The sequence below is a fragment of the Convolutriloba macropyga genome, chromosome 9, assembly GCF_964194025.1.
Source record: "Convolutriloba macropyga chromosome 9, txConMacr16.3, whole genome shotgun sequence".
Classification (NCBI taxonomy): Eukaryota; Metazoa; Xenacoelomorpha; order Acoela; family Convolutidae; genus Convolutriloba; species Convolutriloba macropyga.
Genome location: NC_134476.1, coordinates 31170746 through 31187752, shown reverse-complemented (window position 1 = coordinate 31187752; position 17007 = coordinate 31170746). Strand labels below are relative to the sequence as shown.

Sequence of the window (17007 nt, the reverse complement as noted above, 5' to 3'; positions counted from 1 at the left end):
ATCAATCACAGTTGACCACATCCTTTCCACATTTTCACCCCCCCCCCCCCCCCGCCGCCCACTCATAAATCAATTGACATTGTATATAGAACGTTACGAAGTAAAAGTCGCACGTGTTCGTGTGCTGGGGGCGTAAAAAGTTATGGGTCTTTCCCATTATAGCCCCCCATGAAAATATAGCCCCCCCATTATGGTATATTTACCATGATTGGGGGTGGGGGGAAAGACCCAAAGTTATATGCCCAATAATCTGAGGGTGACAGAATTGAATATTGAATAAATCCAAAAATGGTACACTCCATGCATGGAGTTGCTGATGGGTTGTTTTCAAGGTCATTGGGGTTCTGTATATGTCTATCCGGCTTCAAATATGCATTTCGAAGTTATACATTTCCAAAGCATACAACTTGAGTTGCTTCTTGGTTTTTTAGCATAAATATTCACGTGCTTTGTACAACGAAACTTCCCCAAGTGGAAAATCGCACTACTGAAACATCGCCAGTAGAATGCTGGTTAGAGTATCTCGAAGACCCGCAGAACGTGAACTCTAGAACCACCATGAAATAGTGTGGTCATTGCAATTACCTCCTCCTCCCCCCCCCCCCCCCACACACACAAACACTCAAGATTATAGCAGCATTTTTGTATATTTAAGGTAAGATTGATAGCTCATGTTGTAGCGGTAAGGTCTCATTTTTCAACGACACGTTAAGTTAAACAATTTTGAATCATTCCCTTGCTGAGATTTTCGTTGAATTCAAACATAAGAATTGACGGTTTTTGTCGGTTTTACTTCGCCATAACCGATCAAAGTCCTTACGTTTTTTTCGTCGTTTTGATCGGTTTTCGTCGGTATTTAAACGTAAGAATCGTCGGTTTTTTTTCGTTCTAAAAATCTTACAAAATGACAGTCCTTTTGTATTTAAGAGTTTTTTTGTAATTAAGATGAATTGAGACTGACAATACCGACAAGAACTACGCTAATGGACACTTCTTACGTCAATTACCGACAACACCGACAAAAATGACGTTAATTGTCATTGCCTACATAAAAAAACCGACAGAATCGACAAAATTCGACAAAAAAAACGACGCTTCTTGCGTAGATTTCGTCGCATTTTCTCAACCCGGGTCATAACAACACTAGTTGAGAAGACCGAACAAAAACAACAAAAATTGTAAGAATTCTTTGGTATCTTTTGGTATCGGTTTGAAACGTACGTAAGAAAGTTTCGGTATGATCGGTTTGTTCGGTATCGTTGGTTTCAAGCATAAGAAAGATCCCGTATGGTCGTTTTTTGACGCAAAAGAGATTCGGTGTTTTCGATATTTAAAAGTAAGAGAATGTCGGTATGTTCGGTTTTAGACGTAAGGAATCGTCGGTTTTTCATGGAAAAGTTTGCTTTTTCTTCTTAGAGAAGTTGGTCGGTCCGCTGAGCTAATCTGCTTTTCAGACTCGGAGTTCAAAACATTTTGGTGTTTGGTGTTAAGTTTAAACGGATGATACTGAATCTCTCGTACGTTTAAAAAAGACCGAATCCTTCTTATGTTAAATACCGACCGACTAAAAACAAGGATATCGAAAAAAAACTCATAGGAAATTTTGTCGTGTCTGCTTAAAAATGACGATACCGACGATTTATTATGTTTGAAAACCAAAAATTTCTCAACTAAGGAAAGTACTTTTAACTTTCTGATCCCTTCCTGGTATTTTATGATTTACCCTGTATTTCCGTAATGATCTGTAAAGTAAATAAGCAAGACGAAGATCAATGGAGACGTGCATCAGTGGTCTATCACAATTTGGCGAATGATAGGTGGTTTTTGGATTAATTCCATTACTTATCTTGAAAAAAATTGCAAGTTCATTGAAAATCCATACGAAGCAATACGTCGCTCTGCAAGTTATATTTCCAAAAACATTTTTATACTGGAAGTTTTTACAAATTAACTATTCCACCTACAAAGTTCTTAAAAGTTAAAGAATGGGATTAGAAGACTCTTAGAAGATATGCCTCCCTTCATCCTGTGAATTATATCTTGTAAGAATTTTCAAGTTTCTGACAGAAACATAAAGCACTTCGTCCGCCAGTAAGATTTTCCGCCAAAAATTTGCAAGTGCGACACCTTAGGAAACGACACCTTTTGCTCATTATGTAGGAAGAAACAAGATAATTCTCTCAGATGGGAATGTCCAATTCTGTTTAAGCTTTTTGGCATTAGTCTTGCGTACCAAGACACCTTCTCAACAATATTTTGTTATTCTGAGAAACACACTCATTGTAGTAACACAAGATCTATATATATATATATATATATATATATATATATATGTATATGTATATATATATATATATATATATATATATATATATATATATATATACACATTATAATTGAAGCCATGGACACATAAGCTCAGGCAAAAAAGGGGAAATCCCTTGCTTTAAATATTGAAAGTGAATGTCAACCACTTCTGACTTCTTAAATAAGATCAACAAATATAATGCGCGTCAATGGAAATAGTTTGGGGTATTGGACTCGGGAAATGAAGGTTTTTGAAAGCACGGAAATGTATGGTGTGTGTGGGGGCGGGGGGGGGGGGTGTGTTAGAAAAACGTATACAGTAAATTTGCGTTTCTACACTCCTGGTAACAAAATGTCAATAATCGGGATGAAAACGTAAGCACAAAGAATGTAGCACTGGAAAAGTGAGAGTGTTAGTTTTCAGCCGCCCAGCACTATCATTGGACTCTTATTTGCGGTCAGTATAAGACTCTCTCACACTCTTTCAATAAAAATTTCAATTGAAAGTCCACTGAATGTTCTGTTGAGCCAATTGCATTCTGAGGTACTTGTTTTCTGGCTGCCAGTTTCTCTGTAATTTTAATTTTTTTGTTGGGCTGGTTCCAACAAAAATTTTTTCATTGTCACACATAATGAGGTTAGAGTAATAACGTCCTGATACAAATCTGTAGCTGCCCAATGAGATATCATGACATACTTCTAAGTGGACAGCTCTGGTGAGAAGTCGTATGAACATGTAGACGTAGTGCACCTGAGTGCCTTGTCTCTTGTCCTCAATGCAGAAAGATCCCAACATATTCATTTCGGTATGGACAAAAAGTCCGGCAGATCAGCGCTCTTTGGTTTCACGTTGTCTGTCCTCCATCGTCTGCAAATGAAACAGTAACTCCCCAAACATCTCAGCACTTTTCTCGAGCCAATCGTCAGAAAAGTCTGATGCAGTTGACTTACACATGTTCCACGCCCTGATTACCACAACCATGGTGTGCCTTTTCAATCATCCACCCTTTAATTTTGTGCCTGCTTTAATATTCGAACTGTAGCTTAGTGGTGCCCTGTCGAGTCTTCCTCTTACCCTCAAAATCCGTAAGAGGCGCGAAAGGCATCAGCTTGTCTCATTTCTCAAGATTGCTTCTCTTCAACACTTAGGAAATTGTTCCTGAGAAAAACTCGTGTTAGAAAATTGGAATGAGATAGTTCCTTGCTCCTGGTCTCATCTGATGAAAATTTTTTATTGTTGTGGATCTCCGTTAACTCGTTTTTTCTTTTCGTGCGGACTTTTGCCTTGAGGTGTCTAAATGCCTGGAACACCATTCTGATAGAATTGAGTAGTCAACTCCGAGTTGAAAAATTTTCAATCTTTTTGAGAGTCGTCTGAAGTTGTCTCGCTTATGTAACGCACATGCGGGTTCGGTGCCCTCGGAGAAATTCCAGGGATCTTAAGGTGTGCCCAGAAAGACCGGTGATTTAGGCCATAGCTTTGGGATGTATGAAGAGGTGCGGTGCGGCACTGTAGCTTAGTGGTGCCATGTCGAGTCTTCCTCTTACCCTAAAAATCCGTAAGAGGCGCGAAAGGCATCAGCTTGTCTCATTTCTCAAGATTGCTTCTCTTCAACACTTAGGAAATTGTTCCTGAGAAAAACTCGTGAAAGAAAATTGGTATGAGATAGTTCCTTGCTCCTGGTCTCATCTGATGAAAATTTGTCAGTGTTGGGGATCTCAGTTAACTCGTTTTGTCTTTTCGTGCGGACATTTGCCTTGAGGTCTCTAAATGCCTGGAACACCATTCTGATAGAATTGAGTCGTCAACTCCGAGTTGAAAAATTTTCAATCTTTTTGAGAGGCGTCCGAAGTTGTCTCGCTTATGTAACGCACATGCGGGGTCGGTGACCTCTGAGAAATTCCAGGGATCTTCAGGTATGTCAAGAAAGTCCGGTGATTAAGGCCATAGCTTTGGGATGTATGATGAGGTGCGGTCTCGTGTACCTTGGTCAGGTTGATTCACCTTTCCGAGGATGTGTCTCCAGTTTTCTTGTTTGGAATTCTTGTAAATTTTAGTCAATCTGATGGCAATTGTCTGCTTGGACTGGATCCAACAAAGTGTACCACTGCTGTCTGTTCAAAAAATTGCTTTGAAATTATGGTTCCATATATCGCTCTCACTGAACCCAGCTAGCTTTGCTCCAATTTTTGTCGCTGCCAATTACAGCATTGGAATGCTCAGCTGTTTGGTTGATGCAACTTTTGTTTTCTTGGTCACAAATTGTGATGTGGAAGATCCATCGTCGTTGGATGTCTTCAGATACACTATGGTAGCAATTGCACTGATTGAGGCATGAGTGAAAGTGTCATGTGAAATTAACAAGTTGAGTTGATGTTTAGAATCATGCATCAAGGAACTGGGATTGAAGTCATACTGTCGAACTCCACCATCGACAATTTTAGTTCAAGTTGGTAGCATTCTGACACTGGTCGATCTCAGTTTCTAACTTCTCTATTGAATTTCTGGAAAAGGTATCTAATTTTGATGGATCGTTCCAACTGGATTGTACAAAGAAGCAAAATTGCTCCGACTGGATTGTACAGAGAAGCAGCTATTCATTGCATCCTCATTTGAGTCAGTTGTTGTCCTCTCTGTAGAGAACCTTTTTTTGGGAACATCAGCAGGTCCGCCCAGGGGTCCATCTTCTGATCAAGGATCGTTTGAATGTTCACTTCTGTCTTGTCTTCTTCCTCAAAACTTTTGAAAGCGGTTTGTTTGTTGCTTAGGGGCTTTGACAAATTGAATCATCCCGTCTGCAGAACAGTATTGATATTCTCTTAAATTCTTTGGGCCTCCTCTTCAGAAGGCTAGGTCTGCAGAAAACCATCCATGTGGAACTTCTGCAAGATTGATATGCATGCACCTGGATTCTCTTGTTTGTGGTCGATTATCCACTTCTGAAGAACAAAAATTGTACAAAAAGATGAACATGTACAAAACATGAGTTCATTTTATTTCAAGATCTTTTCATTGCAATCCTTTCCTTGGTACACAGATAACTTAGGTTGTCCTGGTCTTATGATTAGATGCCAATCTGCAAATGGTTGCCTCCAGGTACGCTCTGATTGCAATTGAGTACTGTCTGAAGCGAAGAAGAAGGACATGCAGGTTGCGAAGTAGTTCCGAACCTCTCTGCAAAGCATCGTCAATGAAATTCTTTTATATTCGAAGCAGCGTTTGAGTCTTTGCGATTTTTCTGGTTCATTTTTGGTAGATCACTGGTTGACAAAGATATTACCGAACTGGGTGCCTGCGACTGGCGTCTTCAGTTTCACTGAATTTTTTTCAAGGCATCAGCTTGTCTCATTTCTCAAGATTGCTTCTCTTCAACACTTAGGAAATTGTTCCTGAGAAAAACTCGTGAAAGAAAATTGGTATGAGATAGTTCCTTGCTCCTGGTCTCATCTGATGAAAATTTCTCAGTGTTGGGGATCTCAGTTAACTCGTTTTGTCTTTTCGTGCGGACTTTTGCCTTGAGGTGTCTAAATGCCTGGAACACCATTCTGATAGAATTGAGTTGTCAACTCCGAGTTGAAAAATTTTCAATCTTTTTGAGAGGCGTCCGAAGTTGTCTCGCTTATGTAACGCACATGCGGGGTCGGTGCCCTCGGAGAAATTCCAGGGATCTTAAGGTGTGCCCAGAAAGTCCGGTGATTTAAGCCATAGCTTTGGGATGTATGATGAGGTTCGGTCTCGTGTACCTTGGTCAGGTTGATTCACCTTTCCGGGGATGTGTCTACAGTTTTCTTGTTTGGAATTCTCGTAAATTTTGGTCAATCTGATGGCAACTGTCTGCTTGGACTGGATCCAACAAAGTGTAGCACTGCTGTCTGTTCAAAAAATTGTTTTGAAATTATGGTTCTATATATCGCTCTCACTGAACCCAGCTAGCTTTGCTCCAATTTTTGTCGCTGCCAATTACAGCATTGGAATGCTCAGCTGTTTGGTTGATGCAACTTTTGTTTTCTTGGTCACAAATTGTGATGTGGAAGATCCATCGTCGTTGGATGTCTTCAGATACACTATGGTAGCAATTGCACTGATTGAGGCATGAGTGAAAGTGTCATGTGAAATTAACAAGTTGAGTTGATGTTTAGAATCATGCATCAAGGAACTGGGATTGAAGTCATGCTGTCGAACTCCACCATCGACAATTTTAGTTCAAGTTGGTAGCATTCTGACACTGGTCGATCTCAGTTTCTAACTTCTCTATTGAATTTCTGGAAAAGGTATCTAATTTTGATGGATCGTTCCAACTGGATTGTACAAAGAAGCAAAATTGCTCCGACTGGATTGTACAGAGAAGCAGCTATTCATTGCATCCTCATTTGAGTCAGTTGTTGTCCTCTCTGTAGAGAACCTTTTTTTGGGAACATCAGCAGGTCCGCCCAGGGGTCCATCGTCTGATCAAGGATCGTTTGAATGTTCACTTCTGTCTTGTCTTCTTCCTCAAAACTTTTGAAAGCGGTTTGTTTGTTGCCTAGGGGCTTTGACAAATTGAATCATCCCGTCTGCAGAACAGTATTGATATTCTCTTAAATTCTTTGAGCCTCCTCTTCTGAAGGCTAGGTCTGCAGAAAACCATCCATGTGGAACTTCTGCAAGATTGATATGCATGCACCTGGATTCTCTTGTTTGTGGTCGATTATCCACTTCTGAAGAACAAAAATTGTACAAAAAGATGAAAATGTACAAAACATGAGTTCATTTTATTTCAAGATCTTTTCATTGCAATCCTTTCCTTGGTACACAGATAACTTAGGTTGTCCTGGTCTTATGATTAGATGCCAATCTGCAAATGGTTGCCTCCAGGTACGCTCTGATTGTAATTGAGTACTGTCTGAAGCGAAGAAGAAGGACATGCAGGTTGCGAAGTAGTTCCGAACCTCTCTGCAAAACATCGTCAAGTGAGATTCTTTTATATTCGAAGCAGCGTTTGAGTCTTTGCGATTTTTCTGGCTCATTTTTGGTAGATCACTGGTTGACAAAGATATTACCGAACTGGGTGCCTGCGACTGGCGTCTTCAGTTTCACTGAATTTTTTTCAAGGCATCAGCTTGTCTCATTTCTCAAGATTGCTTCTCTTCAACACTTAGGAAATTGTTCCTGAGAAAAACTCGTGAAAGAAAATTGGTATGAGATAGTTCCTTGCTCCTGGTCTCATCTGATGAAAATTTCTCAGTGTTGGGGATCTCAGTTAACTCGTTTTGTCTTTTCGTGCGGACTTTTGCCTTGAGGTGTCTAAATGCCTGGAACACCATTCTGATAGAATTGAGTTGTCAACTCCGAGTTGAAAAATTTTCAATCTTTTTGAGAGGCGTCCGAAGTTGTCTCGCTTATGTAACGCACATGCGGGGTCGGTGCCCTCGGAGAAATTCCAGGGATCTTAAGGTGTGCCCAGAAAGTCCGGTGATTTAGGCCATAGCTTTGGGATGTATGATGAGGTTCGGTCTCGTGTACCTTGGTCAGGTTGATTCACCTTTCCGGGGATGTGTCTCCAGTTTTCTTGGTTGGAATTCTCGTAAATTTTGGTCAATCTGATGGCAAATGTCTGCTTGGACTGGATCCAACAAAGTGTAGCACTGCTGTCTGTTCAAAAAATTGTTTTGAAATTATGGTTCTATATATCGCTCTCACTGAACCCAGCTAGCTTTGCTCCAATTTTTGTCGCTGCCAATTTTAGCATTGGAATGCTCAGCTGTTTGGTTGATGCAACTTTTGTTTTCTTGGTCACAAATTGTGATGTGGAAGATCCATCGTCGTTGGATGTCTTCAGATACACTATGGTAGCAATTGTACTGATTGAGGCATGAGTGAAATTGTCATGTGAAATTAACAAGTTGAGTTGATGTTTAAAATCATGCATCAAGGAACTGGGATTGAAGACATGCTGTCGAACTCCACCATCAACAATTGTGATTGGATGCCAATCTGCAAATGGTTGCCTCCAGGTACGCTCTGATTGCAATTGAGTACCGTCTGAAGCGAAAAAGAAGGACATGCAGGTTGCGAAGTAGTTCCGAACCTCTCTGCAAAGCATCGTCAAGTGAGATTCTTTTATATTCGAAGCAGCGTTTGTCTTTGCGATTTTTCTGGCTCATTTTTGGTAGATCACTGGTTGACAAAGATATTACCGAACTGGGTGCCTGTGACTGGCGTCTTCAGATTCACTGAAGTTTTTTTCAAAATCTTTTTTCATTGTTTCTTCGTAGCGCTCTCTCAATTGGTGTCCCTGTCCAACCTCTGTTGCAGTGCCTGTCTGTAAAATCTTGTCAAGAAGTAATTGTCGGGTAGTGTGATGTCTTTATTCTATAGAAGTCCATTCTGGTATCCATCATCTTGTTTGGTTTTTTGTATATTTGAGGATGAACACAGCTTCTCTTTCATCTGAGTTTTACGCCCTAGAATAGAACTGATTGAAATTGACTACTTCATTTGTCAAGAAAAGCTGGCGAAAATTTTCATCTGGATGGTCTTGTTGTCTTTTTGTGCGATCGAAAAATGGCTCTGTCCGTGTTGTTTAGTTGGCCGACCCTCTTCTGCGTGTACCTCTGAGGAATTGGCCCCATCACTGTCCAACAAAGCAGAATGTTGACTCCGCATGGAGTCATTGGACCCAGTTGTGAACTATCCAGGAACTGTTGCTGTGAATGCATCTGTTCCAATCAGATTTCTTGTCCGGTTGTCCTTGATGGTTGGGAAACGCATGTTATGGAGGTGAGAATGGCATCGGCAAATTAACATTTCAAATTGAAACTTTGGCATCCAAAACTCCTCCATAGCAGTGGCGTACACAGGGAATCTGACCACAGAACACCTGCTGTACAAAGCTCCTATGCCAATTATGACATCTGCTGTTGTCATATCTGCTTAGTGATCATCATAAAATGAAGCTAGTGGTAGAGCTATGTCTATGTGTTGTTGAAATTGAAGTGCATTGGCAAACTTCAGTGTTTTTTGTGTGTTTTCACTGCCACTGTCCAGCAGTGCGTAGGTTTTGATTCAAAGATCTCTGCTAGAAAGTGTTACTAATATTGCCTGCAACTGTTTCTGAGGTCTGATCCCAGTAGTTTTGTGTAGGGGATCAGTTTAATGTTGTAGGCTACAATGAGACAGGTATTAATATGCTATCTGTTGTTGTTATTGTTGTTTTTCTGCGTGCTCATCGGCTGATCGTGAAAACCATTTTTGTTCCTGTTGTCCCAGTGTGAAGTGCTGCTGTCTGAATCAGATTGTCTGTTCTGGTTTCTGTTCTGCTTATTGCAGCTCGAACTCGTCTGCTGCCTTTGGTTTTCATTATTGAAGTTACCTCAATAGTTTGACTGGTTTTCGTTGGTTTGGTTTCTGAAGTTATTGTTTTGTGAAATTTAATTCTAGTTTCCAATGTGTTGTGCATTTTGTTGTTGCTGCCCTATGAATTGCAGAGTGATGGAAGCTTTTGCTTCTGTGCACAAGGCACCTTGTTTTTGATTGGCAGAGGCTGTTTACGTTAGTTCCTAGGCAGTTAGGGCAGAGAATGAACACCATCGCACATCCTGTCCGTCATACTCTGACCTTGCCAAGTATGCAGGACATCGACCAAGGTTGTTGTTTGGTGAGTAGAGATAAAAATACACATCCGTTGGACCACTTCTGGAAGAATTCTTAACTCTATTTCTCTGTTTTTTGGGAGACGTCCTCGCATGCTTCCGCGTAAGAGTCAAACCAATCAGCAAAGTTGTTAAGGCTGGGTTGCAACAAAATTTGGCTTCTTGGGAGTTGGTTCCAGCTGATTATCTTGGTAGGCAGTTTGTCTAAGGCCCTTCTAAAAAGTGCTGATGAACAGAGATCAGCTACAAAGTTGTGAAGCCGGTAGGTTTGTGCCAGTCTCCTCGAAAGGTGACAAGCTCCCAAAACGGTTTAGTTCGTGTAATCTCGTTTTAGGCCAATTCTCCTATTGAACCAGGTGTAAAGCAACAAGTTGTTGTGGTTTGACAAAATTAACTTTTGGAGTTATGTTATTTTTTTGGGCATCTGACAAGAAACTGTTGTTGTGGGCGATCGCTTTGAAGAAGGTGAGCCAGGTTGATGACATTTCAGAGGATCACGTGGGAAAAGGTCGATTGATATCTTAGGCAAACTCAATAAATTCTGGAATATTAGTATCAGTGCTTGGTGCTGCATCCAGTGCTTGGTGCTGTTTGATATCGGGAAACTAGGGAATCGTTTATATGAGTTGTTGTTATAGCCGTCGCTGTAGTGTAATTCAGGGCCAGTACAACTGTTCAGGTTGAGGTTGTTGGTTGTTTTGGGTTGTGTACCGTTGACTCAGGGTCGGACCAGTTCGGCTATTGTTATGTAAAAGGCCTGGTTGTTGGGACTACCATGCTCTGCTATCCTCACTTTCATGTTGGCTCTGTGCCCAAAAATAGTTCTCTTCTCTCGATCGACTTGAGTTTTCCCAATTTCATCTGTTCTCAGTACTCTTGAGAGGAATTTTCTGTTCTTTCATTTTTCTTTAACATTCAGAAGGTGTTGAGAACTGTCAGGGTCTTCTGAGTGGGACGAAAGAGAGAGCACTGGTAGCCTTCTGATTGTTGAGGCTTGCAAACTGAGATTTCATTGCTCGATTGAATAAGAGCTACTGTCTCTCCCGTAGATTAGGAAAAGACGCTGTTGATGTGTTAAGAGCAGTTTCGGTGTCACTTGCGTCCGTTCTGTGTGCGTTTGCGCTCTGTTTTTGTTTCAGCATAATTATGTTTTGTTCGTTAAGTTCATTTGCAAGTGTTGCCAACTCGTCACTTCTTAGCTCTAGTTTTATGAGGTCTCTGCAAGTTTTGTCCAAGTAATCTTTATGTGACCTCAAGAGCATCAATGTTTCGGGTAGTATGCTTAGACGTTCGCTACGTTTGGTTTGTTGTTCGAAGAGTTCTTCAGCTGCGTTCCACTCCATCAACTTTAACTGAAGTTGTTGCTTGAGGCTGTTCTTTGCTCTGGATAAAGGTTTGGACTTGTTGACTGAGTTAAAGTACATAATATTTCTTGCAAGTGTGTAATCATACCTCAAAGTTGAGCAGATCAATAAACGTTATGATTAATGCAATCCGTTGTCGTTTTGATTGAAACAGATAAATTAAACAATTCAAAAGACGCTGAAAAAGATTGAACTGCAACATTAAAGTTGAAAGAAGAATTAAAACAAAAGTGAATTTAATTGTCTCGCGGAACAAACTCATAAAGGTAGCTGAAATTTCAATTAACTTAAAAAGTGCATAATAGGTCTAAACTACAATAAATTCCACTACTACATTTTTCAGTAATGGGTTGTAAATAAAGAATGACACTTCTAGCTAGTGATTCTAAACCAAATCAACGAAAGTCCCCTTGAACAGAAAAAATATTGAAAAATAACAGTTTCATCAACCTTGTGTGTGACATTGTGATACACTATAAATACTGAGCAAATAATTTCCACATTGAATTATATCTTTTCATCTGTAAGTTTTGTTTAAAGTTCACTATGTTTAATCGATATGCTTAGCCTGATTACAATTGAGCTTGACTAAGCGAACTTGCAAAAAACTACAAATTATGTAGCCATTCGACTTGCACTTTTTACAAGTTAAGCTTTCGAGTTGCAAGTTCTTACAAGTTAGACATTTGGATTTGACCCGATGACCATCGATATTCGGTGCAAATATAACAAAACCTGTACAGAGAGAGAACGTTAAGTGTTCGTTGACACCTGTGGGAGGACGGACAATCCCAGGTTGAGGTCCCGGACGGAAAGTCGATATGTCCAGACCCAGATGAACGCACGACGGGGGTGTCGTGCGTTCAAATTTACATGGTCTGGAAACAAGGAAAAACGCACGAAAGTCTGGACATGAACGCACGAATATTCTGGTGAACGCACGAATGTCTGATGAACGCACGAAACGAAAGTCTGGCGAACGCACCACGAAAGTCTGTTGAACGCACGAAAGTCTGGACATGAACGCACGAAAGTCTGGTGAACGCACGAAAGTCTGGACATAAACGCACGAAAGTCTGGTGAACGCACGAAAGTCTGGTGAACGCACGAAAGTCTGTCGAACGCACGAAAATCTGGACATGAACGCACGAAAGTCTGGACATGAACGCACGAAAGTCTGGTGAACGCACGAAAGTCTGGCGAACGCACGAAAGTCTGGACATAGGCACTTTCCGTCTGGGACGGTCTGGACATAGGCACTTTCCGTCTGGGACGGTCTGGACATATCGACTTTCCGTCTGGGACCTCAACCTGGGATGGAGTTTACAAACTATAATAGCAACTAAACCAAACAAAACTTATGGATCCCAGAATAGTGAGAAACAAAGATTCTTTTCTGTTTGTGCCCCCCGTAGGTCATGCATATTCCAGGTACAGACACGATGTCAATAGACAGTAAATAACTAATTGAAAATATGGCTCTTGCTTCTGGTGTGCAAGTAATATAAACCCTTAAATCTGGAAGTGAATAAACGGAGTAGGTTCATCTAATTTTTTGCTGTATTTAGAAAATTCCAATAATATTTTTTACGCTATTTTAACCAATTTCAACATTCGCTCAATCACTCTAAATCAAAATAGAATAGTTCTCTTACACGAAAATGCGTTAATTTAATCTGATGTGCATTTAAATTCCGCATTCATGAAAAACTTATTTTCGAAAATTCATCAAATTTGGCAAATGTGTCATTTTCGCCATTTTGTTTGAACATGCGTTAATTTTTTTTCTGCTAAATTTTCATTGGTCTCATTCGTCGTGCTAAGTTTTTTAAACCAGTTATTAGATCAATTCCATTTTATTTTCATCATAACGTTTATCATAACGTTTTAGATTACCTTCCGAAGAAACTAATTCGTTTTGCTAATAAAAATTTCAAAACACAAAAAATCTTTTTGAACCTTAACCGACCTCAAATCAACTGTATGGAGAGAAATTCAATTTGTTATCCAAATCTGTTTTCAATTAAACTAGCTTTAATTTGGAAGATTTGAACAGTCCTGTGTGAAAAATCTTGAAGAGCAAAAAGGTTTTTTCTTGGAGGTTTGTTAGCTAATGAAAAAAAAATAAAAATTTTGTGTGACACATTCTCTTTGGTTTTCAGCAATCTAACCTGTCTTCTTTGTTTATATTTTTTGATTTTTTTTCTTTCTCGTTTATTTGAAGTTTTGGTAATTGCTAAAATAACAAATTTGTATTATCTAAACTCCATTAGTTATCTGCGGTGATTAATAAGACCCATACCTTAATAAAATTTTAAAAAAAATCATTTCTTCCAATAGTTTCATACGTTCATTTCCAATACGTTAGCCACTCAGTCCGCCAACAAACCCTGATGAGCCCACTGTGTTATTTTGTTTGCAATAATAGACTAAATAATGTTGAAAAAGCTGGTTTCTGCTGTCATAAACTGTACTTAGACACCTTATCACGCTCTGGTTTAGCAAATGCGCTACTTTTTAGCAAATGTTTTCTCACTTGTTTTCCACCATACATACTTGCTAAAATAAGAATGATTTTAGCCTTCTGACAAATGACTATATCTAAATAAAGGACTTTATACTAAACAAAAATCGGTTACTATGACCTTAGAACAATAAACTATCACGCAAGCAATTTGTTGTTTTGTTCGGGAAATCTTACTTGCACTTATGCCGTATATTTACCTGCACTTATGCTTTTAGGTTTATCATTTTTTTATTAACTCCTTCTTTTTAGTCATTGGTAGACCATAATTCTGCTAGTTGGGAATTTCCTTCTTTCGTAAAAAATTTTTTAAGAAACACTACATTCATTTAATTTTCGTTGACAGCAGCAAGTGGTCAATAAAAACTTTTCAAAGCTACTTTTAAAAATGTGCTGTCTTAACATTTTGTCAATGATTTTCACTGCAATCCGCCCCGTACATCCCAGTACTATTCCCACAATTGATATAATATCGAAACAAATTACAGTATTGTGGTATTCCTTAAGTCAAATATAGCTAACATTTGAGAAGTAATTCCAACAATTAAATTGTGAAAAAGGAAACGATGTTGTTGTTTGGTTCTCATCATTTTTTGGAAACGCTACCTTGAGAATTTTTGTGTGCGGTTAGCTCAAATGTTTTCAATAGAGTTCTCTTCTTTTTCAAATGTTCTCGTTTGTTGTGTGGTTTCTTGTGTTTTCGAAAAGTTTTCAAGGGAAGCTCTTGGTCAATTTTGAAAACATTTTTCCCATTCTAGCTATTTTTGTGAAAGAACTTGTTAGTCAGTTTATTTCTACCCTTTTGTTATCATGCAGATGTTTTAGAGAATTTACTGACTTTTTAATCCTTCCAAATTCGAAATCTGTTGCAAATTTGCGAAGGAAGGCGAAACATAATACGATTGCGAGCGAAAGTCGCCTCCTCAGTCTTTGGCACTTATCCATTGAAACTCAATGTTTACAAAAATTCGCTTATTTTTAGAGAGAACGTTTACGGCGGTAGTCAGGTAAAGGGTTCTGAGAATCATTTTGAAAGGTTTTGAGAGAATCACCACCTAATTTTATAGATACCAGTAAAACCTTATTACGTTTTTTTCAACATTAAAGAAACTCTGAATAGAATGCCTGTATTATCTGACATTTGGATTTATTTCTCGAGGGACTATCAGTAATCTACAAGAGAATGTCGCAATCATTTTCGACAGTTATAATCAAGTGATCTGCCTCAATGATTCCGGCTTGCTCAATTTGACCTGATTTAAACACTACTTCATCATAGAAAGTGTCCAAATTTGTCTGTTTGTGGTAAAGCTTAAAAACGCGTGCAGTAAACGGGAGCCTTTTTAATGTTGTGACCTTTTTTCAGTAACCGTATTTTTTGAATAGGAAAATTGCTGATGAGTTAGGGACTAAAGTATACGGAACCAAATCCTGAGACAAGATTCAAACTTTTGATTCGATAAATATCTTTATTTGAAAACTTCAACACAAAACTAAAGACCAAATTGGGTGAACCACTCAGATAGGAATAACACACTTTGTATTTAAAAAAACAACAAGAATTAAATTTCTACATAATGTTAGATTAATTAAATAAAACTTATAATGTAGCATACAACGATCGTCTGTATACCACTCTTTAGATTTTTGGTCTGGTTGTCGCTTTGGCAGGCCAAGCACAAGTGGTGTAATTTTTGTCTAATTTTAATAATTAAACCAATAATTTCATAGCATTTTTTAGTTTTGCCCCAAGTAGTTGTATTAAGAATGCTTTAGAATCGTATAAAAGTCAGGGATTTTGTGCTGACGCGGACAAAAAGATTATATTCTTAGAGTGTCTGAACATATCTACTGAAATAACTATATTCCCATTAGGCATGTCAGGCAAGCTCCTCTCACCAATCGAACTTATTTTGTTTCAAGTTTTGTTATTGGTTCAGTTGTGTATACTATTTGGTGCTTGAGCGTTTAGGGTTTTGTTTTACAATATACTTTCTTTTAGGTTTGGCGCTTGGAATAAAGTACCGCATTCTGCGACAACTTTTGCACAGTTTGTCACACAAAGAAACCAAAAAAGGAAAACAGTTATCGTTAGTGTTTGCCCTTCGAGTTTTTCAGTTTATGTGTGATTAGGCTGAGTCTATAGGGCAGTAAAAATTAATAAAAGCAGCAAATTTTTCATCATTTCAAACACGAACCAAAAGCGCTTGATTTCCTGAATGGTCAGGTCAAAGAAAAATTCACACGCAGGAACATTTTGACCACATTTATGTCGAGTGAAAGTCTGGACTTAGGTCTAGATCTTATCTAATTACAGGTTTCTTTGGCTTGCAGTGGTCTGATAAGTGGCTTCCGCTGCACTTTTCAGTGCACAAAACAATTTCAGAGCATGGAAGTCTGATCAAATGACGCATCGGTCAGAGTTCGTTTCTTTCAATGGGTCGAGCATCGTTTTTTAGTAGTAATTAATTAATTTATAGTTAAATATAGACTTTCCTTAAGTGTAGGAAGTACTTTTTGGGGATGAATTGTCCCGTACCTAACATTCAGTCAGCATTAGAACTGATTCGGAACATTTTCAGAAAAAACATTAACTTTCAGCACTGATTCACAATGTTTTCAGAATAGCTTCAGTCGATTCTGGAGCCTCATTAAATCAGAGCAAAATTTAGAATCAGTGCATGCTCTCTGACTTTGACCGAATCAGAAAAAAAATTGACATAAAGTCACTCCAAAATTCAAAACGGTCAAACAAAAATTTGGCATGAAAAAAGACCACCACGTTTACAATAATTACTTCAAATTTCGTTCGAGTGCAATTGAATATCTTTGATATCCGGATGTGGTTCTCGCGCGCCCCAAGCGAAGCAGGTGCCATTTCATAGTAAGTTGAAGGATCTATTCTGTATCGTCCCCCCAGATTAGGTGGAATATATTTCTGACCCCCCACGTGCACGTGCATCATTTTTACATAGTAACGTGCTATATAACACATAATTTCTAAATGGGGGTCATAAATACACTGGGGGAGGAAGGCGAAACAGAATAGATTCAAATTGAGTTTATTGTGCACCCCCCCCCCCCCCCAACCCTCAGCTAACTGGGGTTATAGAAATTACCGGTGGGTGGGGGGGGGGTAGTGGGTGAAACGGGACATAAAATAAATCCAACAAATGGTTT

At 39.0% G+C, this 17007-nt stretch overlaps 1 protein-coding gene across 2 annotated transcripts in view; it reads right to left on the bottom strand.

Moving 5' to 3' along the window:
- The window catches only part of LOC142345334 (uncharacterized), a 33026-nt gene extending 32543 nt beyond the window's left edge, over positions 1-483 (bottom strand). The window contains exon 1 of one of the 2 annotated variants that reach the window (XM_075397335.1): positions 408-483. The gene's annotated coding sequence lies outside the window, so the exon portion shown is untranslated. Of the gene's footprint in view, positions 1-389 lie in introns of both variants that reach the window. The other variant, XM_075397334.1, reaches the window with a different exon arrangement.
- Positions 484-17007: the final 16524 nt, after the last annotated feature.